The sequence below is a fragment of the Panthera uncia genome, assembly GCF_023721935.1.
Source record: "Panthera uncia isolate 11264 chromosome B2 unlocalized genomic scaffold, Puncia_PCG_1.0 HiC_scaffold_24, whole genome shotgun sequence".
NCBI lineage: Eukaryota > Metazoa > Chordata > Mammalia > Carnivora > Felidae > Panthera > Panthera uncia.
In genome coordinates, this window is record NW_026057580.1 from 17,096,883 (window position 1) to 17,117,293 (window position 20,411).

Below are 20,411 nucleotides of genomic sequence, written 5' to 3' on the forward strand. Positions count from 1 at the left end.
TGCAAATCACAATTAAATGTTACGTATAATCACAGTTATCACTATTGTTAGTATTCACGAATTTTCTTATTTTAAACTTAATATTTAGTTTGATGTGGCTTAGTAGTCTACTAAGAATTCTGAGAAAAGTAAAGAAAATTCAGAGGAATTAAATGAGAAACTCAAATTGCTCTTTAGTCACAATGAGCTCTCTTCCCACTCACACTCTGCCATAACTAGATCTCCCCAATTCCTGCCTCACCAGACCAACTATGCCAGAATTGGTCGCTGACATTATCTTACTCTCTGCAACAACACTGTCAGACATAGTCATTTTCAAACACAGGGATTGGTGGCTCTGGGTGCTTATGATCTTAGCCATGATGATAAATTCTCTTGCAACAGGAGAAAGAAATTTATTTCATTAAACCCCAGATGGCCTTAAAAAAATCCTGCCTTCGCAGATAAGACATGGCCATTGGCCATGGCCCATTTCTTACTTCATTTTGAGGGACAAAGGGGTGAGAAGTTATCAAGGGTGTCCCTGGAGCATGATCCCACATGACCTGCCTGGGCCAGTGCATGCCAAAAAGATGTAAGTGAAGGAAACAGAAACCAAATATACTGTGCAGCATTTTACAGCTTGTTTTCTACCTTGAGAAATCATGCTTGTTTGCTTCTTCTTATTTCCATTAGGGATTAAAGAACTCATCTCTCAGGGTCCCAAGTGAAAAGTGAACAGCTGTAATTTGATGCCATCATGTTTAATCATTTTATCACAAAAGAGATTCTTGGTTAAACTCACCCCTCTTTGAGCCCTGAATCCTGACCAGAGGTGGACTTCTCCTTATCCACCCTTCTTAAGATGGAAAGAGTCTGTACTGCGTGGAAAGTAGAAACATAGAAACACAGGACAGGAACTCTTCCTACACAGCTGCCTGAGTAACCACTGAAGTAAATATATATTATTTATCTAACATTCCTTAACTCAAAAATAAAAGGAACATGTTTAAAAACAGAAAAGAAACAATAAAAAATGACTGATAGGTGTCCTCAAAATTTGAAAACTGTCACTTGCTATCTTATACCAAGAACTACATGAAAAAGACTATGGAAAAAAAGGACCTTCCAATATTAAGCCAAAAACTCATAAAATACCACTTATGATATGTTAAGCTATTGTAGGCTTGTTTTTAGAGCTTCAAGTAGCTCTAAAGCCAGAGAGTAGTAAACAAAGGATACACCCAATAGGAGAGGTTCTCTGTCAAAATGGAATGTATAGACTTTGCAAAACATTCAATTTCCAGTATGGAGATGCCATATGGGCTCTCAAGAGGACCAGAGCCGAATGTGGAACTATATGCCCACAGGCCATACTTCCTTCTGCTGACCCTTTTGTCTATTTTATTCAATGGAATTTGTCTAAAAGGAACTTTTATAAATGTCCAAGGCATTATATTTTTCTAAAGTTTGGGAAATTATATCCAAGAGGAGAAATCGAAAGGTGGCATTGACATTTCTTTTTCAGAATTAAGATTTTACAATGGTCTGAAGATTGGCACACCTAATGTTTTAGAGAGAAAGTTGTTTTCACTTTAATGAGCTCTGGTTATGGTGCAAATTAATCCAGTGTTCAAGTATTTTCTTCCCTGAAGATTCAGAAAAACGTACGTTCTTTTTCTTCCATGTTACTTTTGAATTTATTAAATGCATTATATTTCACTGTGTTTTAATTTATTTTAGTCTGCATTCATTGAATTAGTAATCCAGTTGTTCAACAAATATTTAAAGAGCTTATGAGGTACTCGTCACTGTGCTTAGTAATGAGAAAACTAAAGTTGATGTATAGGCATTTCTAATTGTAATGTGTAACACATTCATTAATTCGCTCATCCGTTCATTCGGGCATTTTGCACCAATAGACTGTTTTAGAAACAGGGAAACAATGTTATATAAAATAAGAAGACTGTATTCTTGGAATCCAAGAATTCTAACACAGTAGTTAAAAATAAAGCACATAAAATATAAAGATGAGGAAGACAGACACTGCATCTCACTTATATGTGGAATTTAAAAACAACAACAGCAAAACCAAAGTCATACATGCAGAAAACAGATTGGTGGTTGCCAGGGGCAGGAGGTAGGAGAGTGGGAGAAGCAAGTGAAGGGGGTCAAAAGGTACAAACTTTTTATTTAGACTTTTATAACTTCCAGTTATAAACTAATTAAGTCATGGGGATATAATATACAGCATGGTGACTAAAGTTAATAATAGTGTATTGCATATTTAAAGTTGCTAAGAGAGTAGACATTAAAAGTCCTCATCACCAGAAAGAAAAAAATATATAGATAGATAGATAGATAGATATAGATAAAATTATGTATGATGACAGATGGTAACTAGAGTCACTATGGTGATCATTTCATAATATATACAAATATTGAATCATTATGTTGTATACCTGAAACTAATATAATGTTGTGTATCAGTTATACCGCAATAAAAATATACCCACTATATACACTAATAGTAAATACCACAGAATTTAGCATTTTGTTGATTTCCACTATGCTCTGGGGCCTGCTTTCTTTGTTTTTTCTATCTATAATAGTGGCTATTTTACAGTAGGGGTGATATTATGGAACAAATGCTTCCTCTTATTCCGATTTAAAGTGTATTGTCTCCAAACGCATTATTATTTATCTCTAGTCATCAGCACTGAGATTTTTATACTGTGACATATGTAAAAACATCTTACATATGTAAAAATAGCTTAATTTTTTTTCATTCTGTGACTTAATTTTCTTACTTACACAGGAAAATTGCAGTAATATAAATTTTTTCATGGTTAGTATGACAGCTAGGTGAAATAATATGATTGAAGTAATTTTTAAATATAAATAGGCATACAAAAACATAAGGGGTGCTGGGTGGCTCAGTCGGTTAAGTGTCTGACCAGCCCAGGTCATGATCTCATGGTTCATGAGTTCAACCCCTGTTTCTGGCTGTGGCTGGCAGCTCAGAGCCTGGAGCCTGCTTTGCATTCTGTGTCTCTCTCTCTTTCTCTCTGCCCCTCCCCTGCTCACACTCTGTCACTCTGTCTCTCTGTCTCACTGTCTCTCTCTCTTTCTCAAAAATAAATAAACATTAAAAAAAAAACTAGCACAACTTCTCATAAAAAATTAAATTATATGTCTAACACCTCTAAGCAACTTATAAGCCTTTGAAGTTAAGAAAAAGTCTTCTGCTGTTTGGTAGTTATATGTTTGTTGCCTTCCTGACAGTTACCTAAATCCCTCACCCAGTGCAGCAATTACTTCTGGTTAATGGGGCCTGTCCTCCAGTTCAGAGGGTGATACAGTCATTCTGGATGAGGAAACTAAGGAGAAAGGCCCTTGGGAGAGTTGAGGAAAAGATTCTCTCTCCTGAGAGGAGATGAGCAAAGAAAAACAACTTCATTTGTGTGTACGTGTCTGTAGCCATGGTTATATGAATATAAGATTTCCTGAGTTTTTTTGACCACCTTATAAATTGCAAAGATATAAGAGAGACCAGCCGGCTGATGTTGCCACCCTGGAAAGAAAAAAAAAACAAAAACAAAAAACCCTCTGGCTCCTTGATGATTGGAATAAGTCACTATAGCAATTCTAATTCAATTAGAATTCTAATTCTGCCTTGCTTTCAAATCTCAAGTGAGAAAATAAACTTCCTTATTGTTTAAGCCACTATTTTGCGATTTGCTTGAAAAGCATCCTAACTAATGTTCCTTCAACTATTTCCTTTACCTGGTGCAGAATACATGCATAATGTTTTCATAGATTGTTTACAATTTTTACTCTTTATGTTATACTCATTTGCTGCTAAAGAAGCCAATATTCTTATTCATTTTGTGAGGCAAAGACATAAAATCTTAGGACACTAAAGAAACATTATCCAGGTTATATGCCAACATGCTTAATGGAATTTTACAGGCTCAAGACTTGAAGTAAACAACATTTAAATTAAAAGGCTCTAAGTGAGGGGAAAAAACAGATATAAAATTTAAACTGCATTTAGAGTGGATTTTTGCAATATGAGCTCTGCAGACTAGCGAAGTTTCTTAGCTTCATACTGAACGTTCTCGGTCCTGACTGCGGTTACTATGCAGGCTTTCTCTATTGTATATTTTTTCCATCCTGATATCTTTTACTGGCAAAGTCCACACTATCAAATGTAAGGAACTTCTGGCCCACAGTGAATTTAAATTTAGAAATACTCACCTAATATACGCTCAGGAATGCTCAGATTTATGAGTAATGCTTTATTGGGGATGAGGCCTTAGATAGCCTCAACTTTATCATTATAATCTAAGTTCCTTAAATCAGTTCATCATGAGGGTTTCAGAAATTGTTTTTCAGGCTGTGATCATGATATAAATTGCATCAAATAAATTTTACCAGGTGAGCAATCAAGAGTGCTGAAGTATTGCTTTCCAATTCTATCCTATCCAGCAATTTAGCTCTCAGCAAGAAGACACAATGTTTCTTGAATGACTGATGAATTCTCTTCTCAAATGATTGCAGGATGTTGGATGCATTGCTGGCAGGAAAGCTGGCTGGTTGTTCAGTGGCTAAAATGGTTTTATGACTCATGGAATTGATTAGGGGTATAATGGTTGTCCACAGCAGCCGGCCAAGCTAAGGTCAATCCATTTGCAGTCACAGCTGGAGGTGCTGGAAACCATCTTCCAGATGTCAGGGCAGAGAAACTTGTTCTGAATAGTTCCAGCTGAAGTGACAAGTGAATTGCAGACAGCCTAGGCACCTGCTACACTGGCCTTGTCTTTCCTCCTCTTAACACTGCCAAAGATGTATCACCATTTGGGACTGAGGTTCATAATGACGTATTGTATTCCGAAGGCTCTGTTGCATCTCTGTAATATAATCATCTTCAATTTTTTTTGTGCATAACAATTATCCTTGGTGCTTTCTGAAGTGCAGATGGCTGGTGTTGATTCAACCTCAGAATTCAAACAGTCTGAGGTACAAATTTTAACAGTCACTTCTCCAGAAGATTCCTCATAGGTGATCTGGCTCTCTTTTCAAAAAGTATGCTTGAGTAAAGAAGGAGGTAGAGTGTGTAGAAAAATCAGTATGGTTGGTTAGGAGCTGTGGTTAACAACTGAGGGATATGTTGTGTTTACACCTACAGTTTAAAGATGTAACATTAATTATAAGAAAAGTTCTGGGCATAAGGTTATAAGATTTAGCAAATAAAATTATAGAATATCAGTTAAACTTGAATTTCAGAAAAAAAAACCAATGTCTTTTTTAAAGTATACGTATGTAAAGTATAAGTATGAGCAATATTTGGGACATATTTCTCTTATAAACATGCTGCATTACCTAAAATTCAGGTTTAATTGGGAGTTCTGCATTTTATTCAGAAATCCTCTGTAGGCAGGAAAACCTAGCTATTATTTAGACTTCTTTGGGAGTTATACTTAGCTTACTAAGAGTGAAGTTACACAAGATTATTGCTAAGATTCCTTAATGATACAGGGATCTATGTTTCAGTAATTGGATCCCGGTGTTTCAAAACCCATAGAAGGTTGGATTTGCTAAACTACCTTTACTAAACTATTTGAATTTAGATATCGAGGACATGTTTATCAAATATTGGCAGTCATATCCCAAGAGGTGTGTAGGCAAATTTAATATTCCTATGACAAGTTCCTCATTAAGTCTTGCCTCCTCTCTCCCTTCCCTGCACCTGCAGCAGTAAAAAATAAATCAGCTAAAATTAAGGCAAGAAGCTTTATGTGCAGTTAAATTCCAATAATTTAATACTTAATTCTTATTAAGAGATAAATAAAATTTGTTTTTCAGTGATACTACATCAGTTTTATCCTGCTTTTCAGTTTCTGTCCTTTAAATTCTTTCCCCAGACCTGCACTTCTGGTCCACTTTTAAGTCCTATTTTATTTTGCCTTCTTTCTTCTCAGTACTAAAGACTTGGGTATTGTGCTAGGTTCTAAAACAGGGTTGGCAGGCTATAGACCAGGAGCAAAATTTAAGAATATTCTATTTTGTGAATAAACTTTTATTGCATAAAGTTTTATAATTGTTTTTTGTACTATAATAGAGTTGTGTGGTTGTGTCATTGTTGCTGGGACCTTATGGTCCACAAAGCCTAAAATATTCACTATCTGAGGCCCTTCACACACACACACACACAAGTATTACTTGCATTGCTATAATGAAACACATTATATATATAATATTTATATGTATATAATATTTCATGAGATAAATATATAAACACATTTCACGGGAGATATAGGAACACAGATCAGACATATGTGTCTGTGTATATGTGTACAAATCACAATGTGTTCTTACACTTCCCACTTCTACTTGGAAATGTAGAAAGCAAGAAAAAGCATCCTTATTATAGCAACAAAAAAGTCCAAACAAACTGCTAGTTCATCACATTTTTTGAGCCAACGGCGAGTGAAGTCTCAGGGCAAGCAAGTAGCCCAAATCTAAAGACAGATATCTGCTGGGAAAGATGGAACACAAGCTGGGCACTCGCTCATTTGGAGCATACACATCTGAACACCAGTACGAGCATTTCAGATAGAATAGCTCATGAATTCATAGAAGCTGAACGAGGGCTATGGATAAAGTATGGAGCAGACCAAGAGGGTGCAAACTTTTGTTCCTTGGACTCCAAGGGATGCTCACCAAAAAAGATTGCCAGGAGCCTGAGAAAGGGCCCACTGTATAGTCCTGGTAGAAAGGAACATCAACAGCTGAAGGATGGAAATGAAACTCTGGGTGGACCTTTCTTACATGCATTCCCTATAGAACAAACGTGTTTTTTTTTGTTTTGTTTTTAATTTTTTAATTTATTTTAATTTATTTTTGAGACGGAGAGAGACAGAGCATGAGCAAGGGAGGGGCAGAGAGAGAGGGAGACACAGAATCTGAAGCAGGCTCCAGGCTCTGAGCTGTCAGCACAGAGCCTGACGCAGGGCTCGAACTCTCAGTGTGAGATCATGACCTGAGCTGAAGTTGGACGCTTAACCAACTGAGCCACCCAGGTGCCCCAGAACAAACGTTTTAATATGAGGAGGAAAGGGCAACAAATCCTGTCACTCTTAGGTTTCTGGCAAAGACCTGTTGCAATAGGGAGAAGGGGAGAGAAAGATATCTTGTCTTCAGGTGCAGGGGCAATAATATGCTGTGGCCTAGAAGTACTGCTGAAAGAGGGATAGAACGCTGAGGGCACACCCTCAAGGCTTAGTGGCACATGCCTGCCTAAGACTCAGGGCTGTGAGAACAGAGAACACTTCTCTCTCACAGGTTCACCACAGACTAAACATGCATCAGTTATGGCCACTGCAATTCTGCTAGGAAAGTTAGCTGCAAAAGCATCAGACTAGGACCTGTCTGAGGCAAAGGGAATACCTAAAGCTGAGGTTGGAGCAGATAGTAAGAAATACCCACCGACAAATTAGCCCGACTCTGAACACAACGTATTGTTAGAGGAATTTGAAAACTGTACCATACCGATTGTACCCACGGAAACTTCAAACTCTGCTCAGTTCCTGCCTAGATTAATTTAAACCCTAAAGTTGTAGAAGAAAAAGACATATGTTCATTTCCAGAAATGAAGCTTATTTAACTCAGACTCTGTCTCCCATAAGATTCCCAAGTTTCTTTTTTTTTTAATTTCAAAGTCTCTTTATGCACTCCTGTTTGTAATTTTTTAATTATATTTTTGTATATTTTTTTTAAATTTACATTCAAATTAGCATATAGTGCAACAATGATTTCAGGAGCAGATTCCTTAGTGCCCCTTACCCATTTAGCCCATACCCCCTCCCACAACCCCTCCAGTAACCCTCTGTTTGTTCTCCATATTTAAGAGTCTCTGATGTTTTGTCCCCCTCCCTGTTTTTATATTCTTTTTGTTTCCCTTCCCTTATGTTCATCTTTTTTGTCTCTTAAGGTCCTCATATGAGTGAAGTCATATGATTTTTGTCTTTCTCTGACTGGCTAATTTCACTTAGCATCATACCCTCCAGTTCCATCCACGTAGTTGCAAATGGCAAGATTTCATTCTTTTTGACTGCCAAGTAATACTCCATTGTATATATATACCACATCTTCTTTATCCATTCATCCATCGATGGACATTTGGGCTCTTTCCATACTTTGGCTATTGTTGATAGTGCTGCTATAAACATGGGGGGGGGGGCATGTGTCCCTTCAAAACAGCACACCTGTATCCCGAGGATAAATGCATAGTAATGCAATTGCTAGGTCATAGGGTAGTTCTATTTTTAGTTTTTTGAGGAACCTCCATACTGTTTTTCAGAGTGGTTGCACCAGCTTGCATTGCCAAGATTCCCAATTTTCAATAAAAAATTAACAGGCATACAGAAAGAGAAAGACAAAATATTATACTGCTATCTGACAACGAAATCAACAGAAGCAGACTCAGACGTGACACAGATACTGGAACTATGAAACAGAATGTGAAGTAACTATAAAATGAATAACAGTAAGTCAAATGACCATAAACAAAACCGCTATTAAAATACGTTAATTTCAAAAATAAAATATGTGAATTGCATTCATGAAATTAAAATAAATTAGAGGAAAGAATTGATTGAAAATATTAGAGATGAAAGAAGAAATAATGATCAAGCTAAGGAGTGCCTTCAGCGAACTCATCAGTAGACCCAATCCAGCAATTCTGCTCCTAGGTATATGCCTGAGAGAAATGAAAACATGTCCCCACAAAAACCTCTACAAAAATGTTTATAACAGCACTATCCATATTAATGTGGAAACAATCCAAATAATCAACTGATGACTGGATAAACAAATGTGCTAAATTCATATAGTAGGATTTTATTTAGTTATAAAAATAAGTGAAGTACTAATACATGTAACAGGGGCGCCTGGGTGGCTCAGTTGGTTAAGCGTCAGACTTCAGCTCAGGTTATGATCTCATGGTTCATGGGTTCGAGCCCCACATCAGGCTCTGTGCTGACAGCTCAGAGCTGTGTCTGTTTCAGATTCTGTGTCTCCGGCTCTTTCTGTCCCTCCCCGACTCATGCTTTGTTTGTCTCTGTCTCTCAAAAATAAACAAACATTAAAAAGAAAAAACACTAATACATGTAACAAGGATGAACCTTTAGCATGAAACGTCATGCTAAACATCAGAAGTCAGTCACAAAAGACCACACATTATATGATTCCCTGCATATGAAAATCCAGAACAGGGAAATCTACAAAGACAGATAATAAATTAGTGGTCGTTTAGGGATGGGGTGGGAGCTGAGGATGCAAGGAAAAGAGGGTTGATAACTGAAGGGTATGGAATTGCTTCGTGAGGTGATAAACATGTTCTAACACTGACTGTGGTGATTGCTCACACGTAACTGTGTGCACACTAACTATTGAATTGTAGCTACATTTTAATGAATGGTTTAGTCTGTGATTAACAGTTTCATAAATTTGTTTAAAAAACAACTAAACTATTTCATTCTTTTGACTGCTTGTAAATGACATATTTTTAATTTCTGTCTACATGTTCATTACTCATATATAAAAATGCGATATTTTTTAAATGTTTATTTATATTTGAGAGAGAGAAAGAAAGAGAGCCCTAGTGGGGGAGGGGCAAAGACAGGGGGAAAGAGGATCTGAAGGAGGCTCCACACTGACAGCAAAGAGCCCAAGGCAGGGCTCAAACCCACAAGCCATGAGACCATGACTTGAGCTGAAGTTGGATGTGTAACTGAGTGAGCCACCCAGGTGCCCCAAAAATACAATTTATATTTTTATACCTTCTATGTAGATAGTGACAATGCTGAACTCACCTTCCTTTAGATCTCATTACCCATTACCATATCATTGTCTTAAATATTTTCCCTACCTACAATAAATGACCACATCTTACAGTGATAAAATCTTTAGAAAACTCAAAAAGAAAAGTAAAATGTATTATGTTTATCCATATTTTTTATTCTTTACATTATTTTCCTCACTTTTGACCATTCCAAGATTCCTGCTTTCATAATTTTCTTTTTGTTTAAGGAAATTCCCTCACTCATTCTTTTTAAGGTAGTCTGTTGACAAATTTTCTTAGCTTTTTTTTCTTCTGGGAATATGCTCATTTTCCATTCATTCCAGAAGGATATTTTCACTGGACGTAGAATTCCAGGTTGACAGTTCTCTTTCAGCAATTGAAAGGTTGTGATGCTTTCTTCTGGACTCCATGGTTTCTGATGAGAAATCTGTTGTCATTCATATTGCTTTCCCCATATATAAGCAAGATACCATTTTTCTCTCACTGATTTCAAGATTTTTTTCTTTGCCATTAGAAGTTTGGCAATGATATGGTTTGGTCTGAATTTATATGAATTTCTCCTGTTTGGGTTCACTCAGCATCCTGAATCTCTAGGTTTATATATTTTGCCAAATTTGCAGAGTTTTTAGCTATTATTTCTTTGGGTACATTTTTGGCCTCACTTTCTTTCTCTTTTCTGGGACTCTCATGACACAAATGTCGGATCAGGGTGTGTGTCCTCTTTATAACATGGCTCATCAGTAACTTACATAGTAATGTAAAATGTCCCATGTGTACCTAGTAAATGTTGACTGTAAAAAAAAAACTCAGAAACAACTCACAGGCAAAAAATGGAAATGGAAATCATACCCACTATATTTCCACCCCTCTTCTCAGACACCATGATTAGCGTTTTCATCTTTACCCTTCTCTGGAAATATACTGCCTTCTCTCTGGGAATAAATATGCCTGTAGGTATACATATATAATTATAAAAAATGAATTCACAAAGTGACTATAATGTCCTGTGATCTGCTTTTCCCACTTAACAGGGGAACTACTTTTGAGGTAAACGTCACAATTATGTTGAACTCATTGGAAGTCATGTGACAGTGTGGCTAGGACCAGTTGGGACGGATCTACCACCTTTTTGCCCTGTAACCAACGTCCCACCTCCTGATTTGTGTCTGTTGGGGCAAATTCACTGTAGATTTCCAAGCACTGCTTTTGCCAGATTTCAAGCCCTGCCACTGCTCTCCACAGTTAGCCGCTGACTGACAAATTTTCTTCCTAAAATGCTGAATATGACTCTTGACATCTGCTCTGCTGCTGTGTCCCTGCCAGAAGAGTAAAATGAAGGGCAAATGCTTTTTTCTTTTTCTTTTTCTTTTTCTTTCTTTGTCTTTTCCACTGCAGCACTTAAACATGGGCGAAAAAAGACAATGTGATCTCCTTCAGTACGGGGAAAAAATTCCACTAATCTTCTCCTACTAAATCTGAAATAATGCAGACAGAGATACTCCGATTTTTTAAGCTTTTAAAGTCTGTGAATAAAAAGGGTTTATAGGGAAAGTCACCAATGCAAACAGGACTATAAAAGGCCAGTTTTATTCCCTTATAAAGAAAATAGTTTTAGATTCTTTACATATTTCATTTATACAAAATTAATATTCTAATTATAATCTGTCATGTAATTTTATAAAATCAGGTTTCAACTTGATGCCACTTTTTAACATGAACCAACACCTTAAAAATCTGAGTTCAGACTTCAACTCCTCCCTCACTTCCATACACATACATGCACGCTCGCGCTGAAACAAGTCGCTTCCATTCTTTGAGCCTTAACTTCTCCATTAAGAGAAAAAATAATTTCAACTGAACAAGATATTGGATATATTAAATTATAATATATTTAATAATGTTTTAAAATTTTCTTGTATTAGTTTAATTAAATTCCAGTAGAAACCTCTCAAATTGTGACAACCAAAACGTGCTCAGATATTTATATTTATAGGCAAATACTCCCTGTTTGAGGCCCACTCTACTAACCCATGCACAGGACCTGCATGAGAAGCCATACTTAAGCTTTCTGGGATCAGAGATACCAGGAAAATGGTACCTCCGTGAAGACCTCATAGAGTTAAGCAATCATACATTTCTGCAGCCCACTCTGAATCAGAAACCACTGAAAGCAAATAGAGAGAGAGAGAGTCATTGTAAAGTTTGGCCTTCATTCTGCCTCTTCCTTGATTAATCAGCTACCCTGGAACTATTCCTGCCTTAATTTGTCTATGATACATTCAGGAAAGTAGAGCTGTTTCATGTTGAGAAAGATACTTATTAAGAAGAAATACTAGAGAAACACATATAACTGTATTGCCAAAAATAAATATAACTTTACTCATTCTTTCTAATGGCAAAATTCCTCCTAAATGGAGAGTACAACTAGTTGTACACTTAAGATTAACACAATATTGTATGTCAATCATTCTTAAAAAAAAAAAAGGAGGGTACATCTGAATTGCATAAAACTATAAGTCAGCTATAGTATACGATGTTTGTGTCAATTAACTAGTTAAGAACACTAGTAAGGACTTCCACTTGTATAAAGCTCCCCAAGTTTAGATAAGCCTTACTAGACAAATACCATATACTTTACTGTCTTTACAGAACTTTCACTTTCCTGTTTGTTGTTTCCCATAATCAAGAACGTAGCTGACCTCTTACCATCATACCTTCTAGGTTTGATTCAGTTGGTGCTTATTTTACACATTCACTTACGATTTAGAGAGAAACTGGATAGGCTTGTATAATGTTAGTGTTACGGTCAGGAAAGAGTCTTGCTAGTATTAAAAGATGAGTACTGACTAACCAAAATTATATTCCAAACACTATTGTTCTGTCCTCTTCCATATTCTTTTATCTCCTACTAATTTTATAAAGCTGCCTACAAAATACTCTTCCTGAGCCAAAGCATAAGAGACTCTTAAAAACTGAGAACAAACTGAGGGTTAATGGGGGGGTGGGAGGCAGGGGAGGGTGGGTGATGGGTATTGAGTAGGGCACCTTTTGGGATAAGCACTGGGTGTTGTATGGAAACCAACTTGACAATAAACTTCATATATAAAAAAAATACTCTTCGTGACCACAATGTTTACATTCAAATTCTATTATTTGCATTGTCAAATACAATTTTTCATTAATTATGTGAGCATGGCACCTAGTGAGGGATCGTGCTTCCTCCATTTCTATCCACTCTGTTTTGGTATTCGGTCATTTGCTATCATCTGGCTGATAAAGGATTGTTCCAGGTTACCAGGTTTTCAACTTAAAAGGTTTATTTAAGTCTTGATCTGGCCGTTTGACTCCTTTCCCAATTCCCTCCGTTATGCAAAAAAATCTACAAATATAAATATATAATTATATTACAATTCTTAAAGATATTCTATTTCAGGGGTTAGGTGACCTCCTAACCAAAACTGGCCATCTAAGGGAATATTTTATAGTAGTACCATTTAGGTAGGTTTGAGGGTCAGAAATGTCTTAAAAAGAAAAATTTCTGAAGCATCTTCAACTTCTCTTCAGAAGACTGAGAATCTAAGTTACCTCAAATTTCACACCTGAGATGTTCTGCAAGATTTTTCTCTTACAGCTGGCTACAAAATTAACCTTGTCCATGTTTAGCCATACTTTATTCCTGTTAACATCTGTCTCCATTTTAGATATTTCCATTTGATTATTCAACATTTAACAATCCAGAACAGAAGCTTCTATTGACTTATACTGTCCACATATGGCAGTGACTTGAGCCTGAAGTTTGATCAAAGTCATTAGGAGTAGAAATGCTCTTATTTGTTTCCTTAAAAATACATTTATAGCAGATATTGAACAGTAAATTACAAAATATCACTGAAACACCTTGTAAAATAAATATCTAGCTAGAATAATTCTGAAAATATCAGATTTTAGTTTTACCATGATCCTATCAGCAGAATGGGAGAAACCTTTTTTATTACATGCTAAATACTAACTTAAAGTCCAATTTCCTTCAGAGTATTTGTGTCAAAAACTCTTCCTAGCCTTTTACTTTTAGTCCCAGTTTGCTTGACAGGTATAGGAATTTTAAAGAAACTTTGTCAGTCCTTATCCTAAAGCATTTCTTAACAGCATTCAACACTGGTGATCACTTATTTTTTGAAAGGCCCTTTTATCCCCCTTAACTTCTATAAGGTGACGCTCTCATGATTTTCCTTCTACTTCACTATTTGTTCCTTTTCTCTCTTTGCTTCAGATTCTTCCTTATTTTCTCCAGTGTTAACTACAAGTTACTCAAGGCTGAGTCCTAGGTGCTCTTCTCTTCCCAGGGTATCCTCCCCATACATTCTCATCAACACCCATAACACTAAATATTTCTCTACGCACAGGTCCTATAATAGGTATTTCTCCCTTACAGCCCCCATTTCAGCTCCAAACCCAGATTGATGTTTTCTCCTGTACACCTCAAAGACACCTCCATTCATGTGTTCCAAAGAAGACCCACAATTGATTATTCACAACCTCGCCATCCTTTCTTTTGCTATCTCAATAAACAGCCAACCCATTAATTTAGTTCCACCAGCCTCAAAAATAGAATAGTCAAGTGATTTTATTCTATCCTTGCTTCCATGTCAGATTCATCAAATCTGTCTTGTCAGTTTTACCTCTTGTCTCTCGAATCCATTTACTTGTCATCTCCATCACCACTTCCAAACTCCAAGCTAGCATAACCTGAACCACTGAACTAGCCCTAGGAAGGCAAGGAGTGAATCTCAGGCAGAAGCACACCTTTTCCTTCACAATGACATACACGACAATTTTTGTTATATGGCTCCCTCTCAGCACCATACTCCTTCAATTCCATCTTTCCATAGTAACTGGTCCACTTCAACAGTTTTTCATCTCTTGTAGTCTTTGTGTAACTGTCTAGAATTTTGTGTTTGTACATGCTATTCTGTTTGCCTAGAACTTTTTTGCCTCTTTTAGAAAAATTCTACTTTTCCAAAAGATTTCAGTTGATATCACACTTCTTCTGGAAGCATTCCTTAACCTCTGCAGCTGGGTTAAAATCCACTATTAGCATTTGTCACAGAATCAAGAACCTCTCCATCTAGCTTACTCACAATAATTAATTTGCATAGTTGTTTGATTGACTCTGTCTCTCTTACCTTACTGGAATTAGGAGGGCAAGCTCTGTGTCCAGAATTTACCTGGCACACAATATATGCTCAGGAAATATTTGTTGAATAAATGAATGAAACCATGAGCCACTATTAGCATTTAATCTTTTTTGACACTTTATCTTTTATCTCACCAAATTGAGATGTAGGTATAGTAAAAAATTAAAGTAATTAAAATTTAGAGTAAAATTATGATGAAGAGCACAAATATATGCTTCTTCTATAAAAGTTGAAATTCATGGTAATAATTACCCATAATCATCCCATCTCTCAAAATCAGTAATTAACATCTGTCAAATTTAATTTTGTATGTTACTTAATAGCGGTGATTTTACATAACACACTGATTTTATATGTAGCTGACAAAGGAAAACCTACATTTACTCAATGATGCATATATTTCCATTTAGTTAATAATTTTGTATTCAAGTATAATTAACATACAGTGTTATATTAGTTTTAGGTGTACAATTTGATGATTCAACATTTCTCAGTGTTCATCAAGATAAATGTAATCTTAATCTCTTTTATCTGTTTTACCCATTTCCCCCACCCCTCCCCCCTCTGGCAACCACCAGTTTGTTCTCTGTATTCAGGAGTCTGGTTTTTTTTGTCTCTTTATTTGTTCATTTGTTTCTTAAATTCCACATATGAGTGAAGTTATGGAACATTATGCATTAGGTCCATCCATGTTGCTGCAAATGGCAATATTTCATTATTTTTTTATGCCTAATATTCCAGTGCATGCGTGTATGTGTATACATCACAGCTTTATCCATTCATATATTAATGGATGCTTGGGTTGCTTCCTTATCTTGGGTATTATAAATAATGCTGGAGCAAACATAAGGGTATGTATATCTCTTTGAATTAATGTTTTTGTATTTTGGGAATTAAATGCCCAGTAGTGTGATTCTTGGATGGTAGGATAGTTCTATGTTTAATTTTTTGAGAAATCTCCATACTGTTTTTCCACAGTGTCTGTACCAACTTGCATTCCACCAACAAGTGCTCCTTTTTTCTCCACATCCTCACCAACACTTGTTATTTCTTGTGTTTTTGATCTTAGTCATTCTGACAGGTGTAAAGTGAGATCTCATGATGGTTTTAATTTGCATTTTCTTGATGATTAGTGATGTTGATCATCTTTTCATGAGTCTTTCTTTTCTAATGTGTATGGCATAGATTGTTGTGTCAGTCATTGGGAAGGAAACATGTATATTTCTTGCTTGTGCTAAGTTATACATTTATAATATTTCAAGAAAACTGGAAATCACTGTTAGATATAATAAATTGTTTTTACTTTCTTGTTTTCATACCTTATCACTTAAAAAAGAAGACACTAATACAATTAAATGAGACAACTTAGTCAACATATAAAAAGAAAGCTAGATGTATATATTGTGATTTTAATAGATGATAATAACTTATTTCAACAGTTATATTTAATTCAAAACTCAAAACAGTATTTTTTATATTATTAGTGTTACAACATTTTTTCAAGATTTTATTTGCTAATACCTACTCTATGAAGGCATGTACACAAAATATGTTAATTGTGATGTTTCATAAGTGAATTTACCTGCCTCCCCATTTATCTTCAAAAGAAGAAATGTGTTAATTTATAAGATCAGTCTATATCTCACACTTAATCTCACAATTAATTGCTATTTAGGATTGATCTGATACATGAAGAAAATATGTTCTCCTTATTAATCTGAATCAATGTTTTCCAAATGATTATTTGTGGAAGATCAATTATATGTATTCAAAAGCATTCTGAGTGCACTTAAATAAACATTTGAAAAAAATAAATAAATAAAAGCATTCTGAGCTTACCAATTGTTGAGAAAGACTGGTGATGTGCTTCTTCCTATGAGACACAGAGCCAATCATGAGAACAAATGTTCTGAGTAGTCCTGCAATGGAACAGTCTGTTAAACTTTGTCGAAACCAGTGTTTTCCAGAAGTATTACTTCTTCTGACCCCATTTAATGTACCATAATGGATATTATACTACCTGACATATTGCATATAATTTTATATAACATATCAATGGTTGGGAAATTACAACTTTGCTTTGGAACTGAAGCTCTCTGGTCTGTAAACAGTTGAATTATGTATAACTTTCCTCACACCTTGATGAGCCTGGTTGCTTCAACAAGTCTAACCTGTGTCTGTAGGGCTGAGTGTAAGCAGTTTCACAGCATGGCCATCTGTTCCAAATTCCTGATATAAAAATATCCATTAATCTAACTCAGAAGCATTTTCCGTACAGCAAATTAACAGACTGGAAACTCATGGTGAGTGAATTCAGGGTCATTGTGTTCCACAGAACAGCTTTCTTTCCAGGGACACAGAGAGGGCTGTATTCCATTGTCCCCTGGTCATCACTTCCTGAACTCCTGTACAGAGATGTCTGGAGGTCAATTGTTAGTAGTGTTGCTAGCAGTTACAAACAGTCCTAAAAACTGTTTTTTGAACCCCCAAATCTTCTTCTGCACAGTTCACAAACTAGCACTGAAACAAAAAACTTGAGAAAAATATCACTTATCCTTTTATGTTTCATAGAGCTAGTAATAATTCTTCAACCTTAGCTGAATATTTGGCCTATAACCTGGATTTTAACATACTTTAAAAAATTTAAAATGTAACAGCATTTTCATTTAAAATTAATTTGAATTTTTATGTACCTGCAAATACTCAATAAAATAATTTAGTTATTTAAAGTGTAATGTTAAAAGTAAAGCATTTAATTTTTTTTAATGTTTATTCATTTTTTGAGAAAGAGAGATGGAGTTAGAGCGTGATTGGGGGAGGGGCAGACAGAGAAGGAGACACAGAATCTGAAGCAGGCTCCAGGCTCTGAGCTATCAGCACAGAGCTAGATGGGGAGCTCAAACCCACAAACTACGAGATCATGACCTGAGCCAAAGTCGGGTGCTTAACCTACTGAGCCACTGAGGCAACCCAAAAGTAAAACATTTAAAATCAGCGCTACTAATTTATCCTAACGTATTTTATCATCCAAAACTGTAATTGCACATTTTGTTTTTCAAAAGAGAGTACCAACCTTCTGAATTTCATGACAGTCTCTTGTTAATTTTCCTTCCAGTGTATTTCTGGCCCATGACCATCCCCTTATAAATAAACATAGTCAATTTTCCATGGCCTCCACATATTGGCTTTTCCTTAATCTCCATATCAGATTATCTCTTTCATACAGGAGAAAATGTCAGAAAAGATGGTGAGAATATTCCTTTTCTAATAATTAAGGAAGCCAGAATTTAAATGTTGAGAGAATTAGATTATAAATTTCTCTGCTAGATTATGACCTACCCAAAGGCCTCATTATATACCCAATTGTGTATCACAATGTCTAACATTTTCTAAGTGGTCAATTAACGTGTGTCAAATGAGTGAATGAAGTACATTATGTGGAAAGATCCATCACCCTTTGGAATTGTAGGAAATACCTTCAAGATAATTAAGCACAAAGAGGTACCTTGGAGCCCAGGACTAAGAATTAGGAACAGATAGCATAGTTCAAGCCTAAATGTAAAAGCCTAAAGTCCAAGCCTCTGAGTTAGAAACTCAAAGCTGTTGTAAAACCTCAAAAAAGTTAGGGTCAGAATTAGTATATGTGGATGCCAGCTTCTATTTCTTCCATCATGCCTCTTCCACTAATGCCACCCAAGAAAGAAAATCAGCCTCCTTTCTATGGACTAATGCAATTTTTCCACTTTGTTTTCTTCCAAAAGTTTTTATTTAAATTCCAGTTAGTTAACATACAGTATAATTTTAGTTTCACAAGTAAGATTTAGTGATTCATCACTTACAGACAACAGCTACTGCTCATCACAAGTGCCCTCTATATCAGGATCACTCATATTATCTCTCAAATATATTAGTTTTATAAACTTAATAACTATAATCATGTATCATTCTCTAATTTATATGGGCTAACCTTCTCTTCCAGTGAATCTAGCAGCCAAAGATCATGATTTTTAGGGTTTCCTGACCCATAAACACTTCAAACAATCCTTGGACCATATACTCTCTCAGTACATGTATTTTTTTAATATAATTTATTAATAAATTGGTTTACATACAACACCCAGTGCTCATCCCAACAAATGCCCTCCTCCATGCCCATCACCCACTTTCCTCTCTCCCCCAACCCCCATCAACCCTTAGTTTGTTCTCAGTATCCAAGAGTCTCTTATGGTTTGCCTTCCCCCCTTCTCTGTAACTTTTTTTCCCCTTCCCCTCCCCCATGGTCTTCTGTTAAATTTCTCAAGATCCACCTATGAATGAAAACATATGGTATCTGTATTTCTCTGACTGACTTATTTCACTCAGGATAATACCTTCCAGTTCCATCCAGAATCAGATTGTAAACTGAGAAAAAGTCATATGGAAAAATATTCACAAAGTAATCCTCAAATGCTTGATATTATCATCAACAATCAATAACCAGTTTTTTCAAGAAAATATTGTCAGTAGGTAATAATTTTTCTTATAAAGCATTTAAAAAGGAAAAAAATAGAGGACCCTCAAATGGACCTAATGCATATTAAAAGGAGCAATGTAAATCAAAACATAGGGACACTGGCCAATGTTGAGTAGCAAGGGTCCTCCAGCTGTTTCTTCCTTGGTAGAAGATCTGTCCCCTGGGAATTGGTGACATTCACTTGGGAGCAGTGGGAGTTAAGCATAGTATTCTACCCTCAGAGACTCAAGTGTCCATACCTGCCAGTGTTCTACTGGTGTATTTTAATTGGTATGCAAATTAATATTAGGACAAATTATACTATTTTCCTGAAATGGTAAATCAAACAAAAATAAAGAGTAATAAGTTAGCTGTAAGAGCTAAACTCTGTCAAATCATGCACAAAACCATACTCAAATCTAGAAAAACATAATTAAAAGGATTAAAAATAAAGTACATAAAAGACAAAGTAAAATCTTGAAATAAATAGCAGTTACAGAGAGGAAACTGAAAGAACAAGTCAGAAGAGTTTGTGCTGAGGAAGACGACAACTTTTGGAATTAAATTGAATTAGGGTTTAGTAAATAAGATATTAGACTAGATTGAGACCCATAACTATAGTTTGAAGTGGTTCTTCACTGTTCTTTCCTCCTAGGGAGTAAAAATACATAAGATATGGTAACTCCAAGTGGCCTAAATGATTTTTTTAATGTAAAACTTCTATTAACTGAAAAACCTTCATCAGAGAGATAAATGAATAAATTAGCAAAGGCATATGCATATGTTCTTGTGGGGAAGAAGGATAAGAAAGAAGTTAAAGTTCCTACTCAGGCATGTTGAAACTATGATGGTGGGGTGCAATTTTTCCACTGCACTG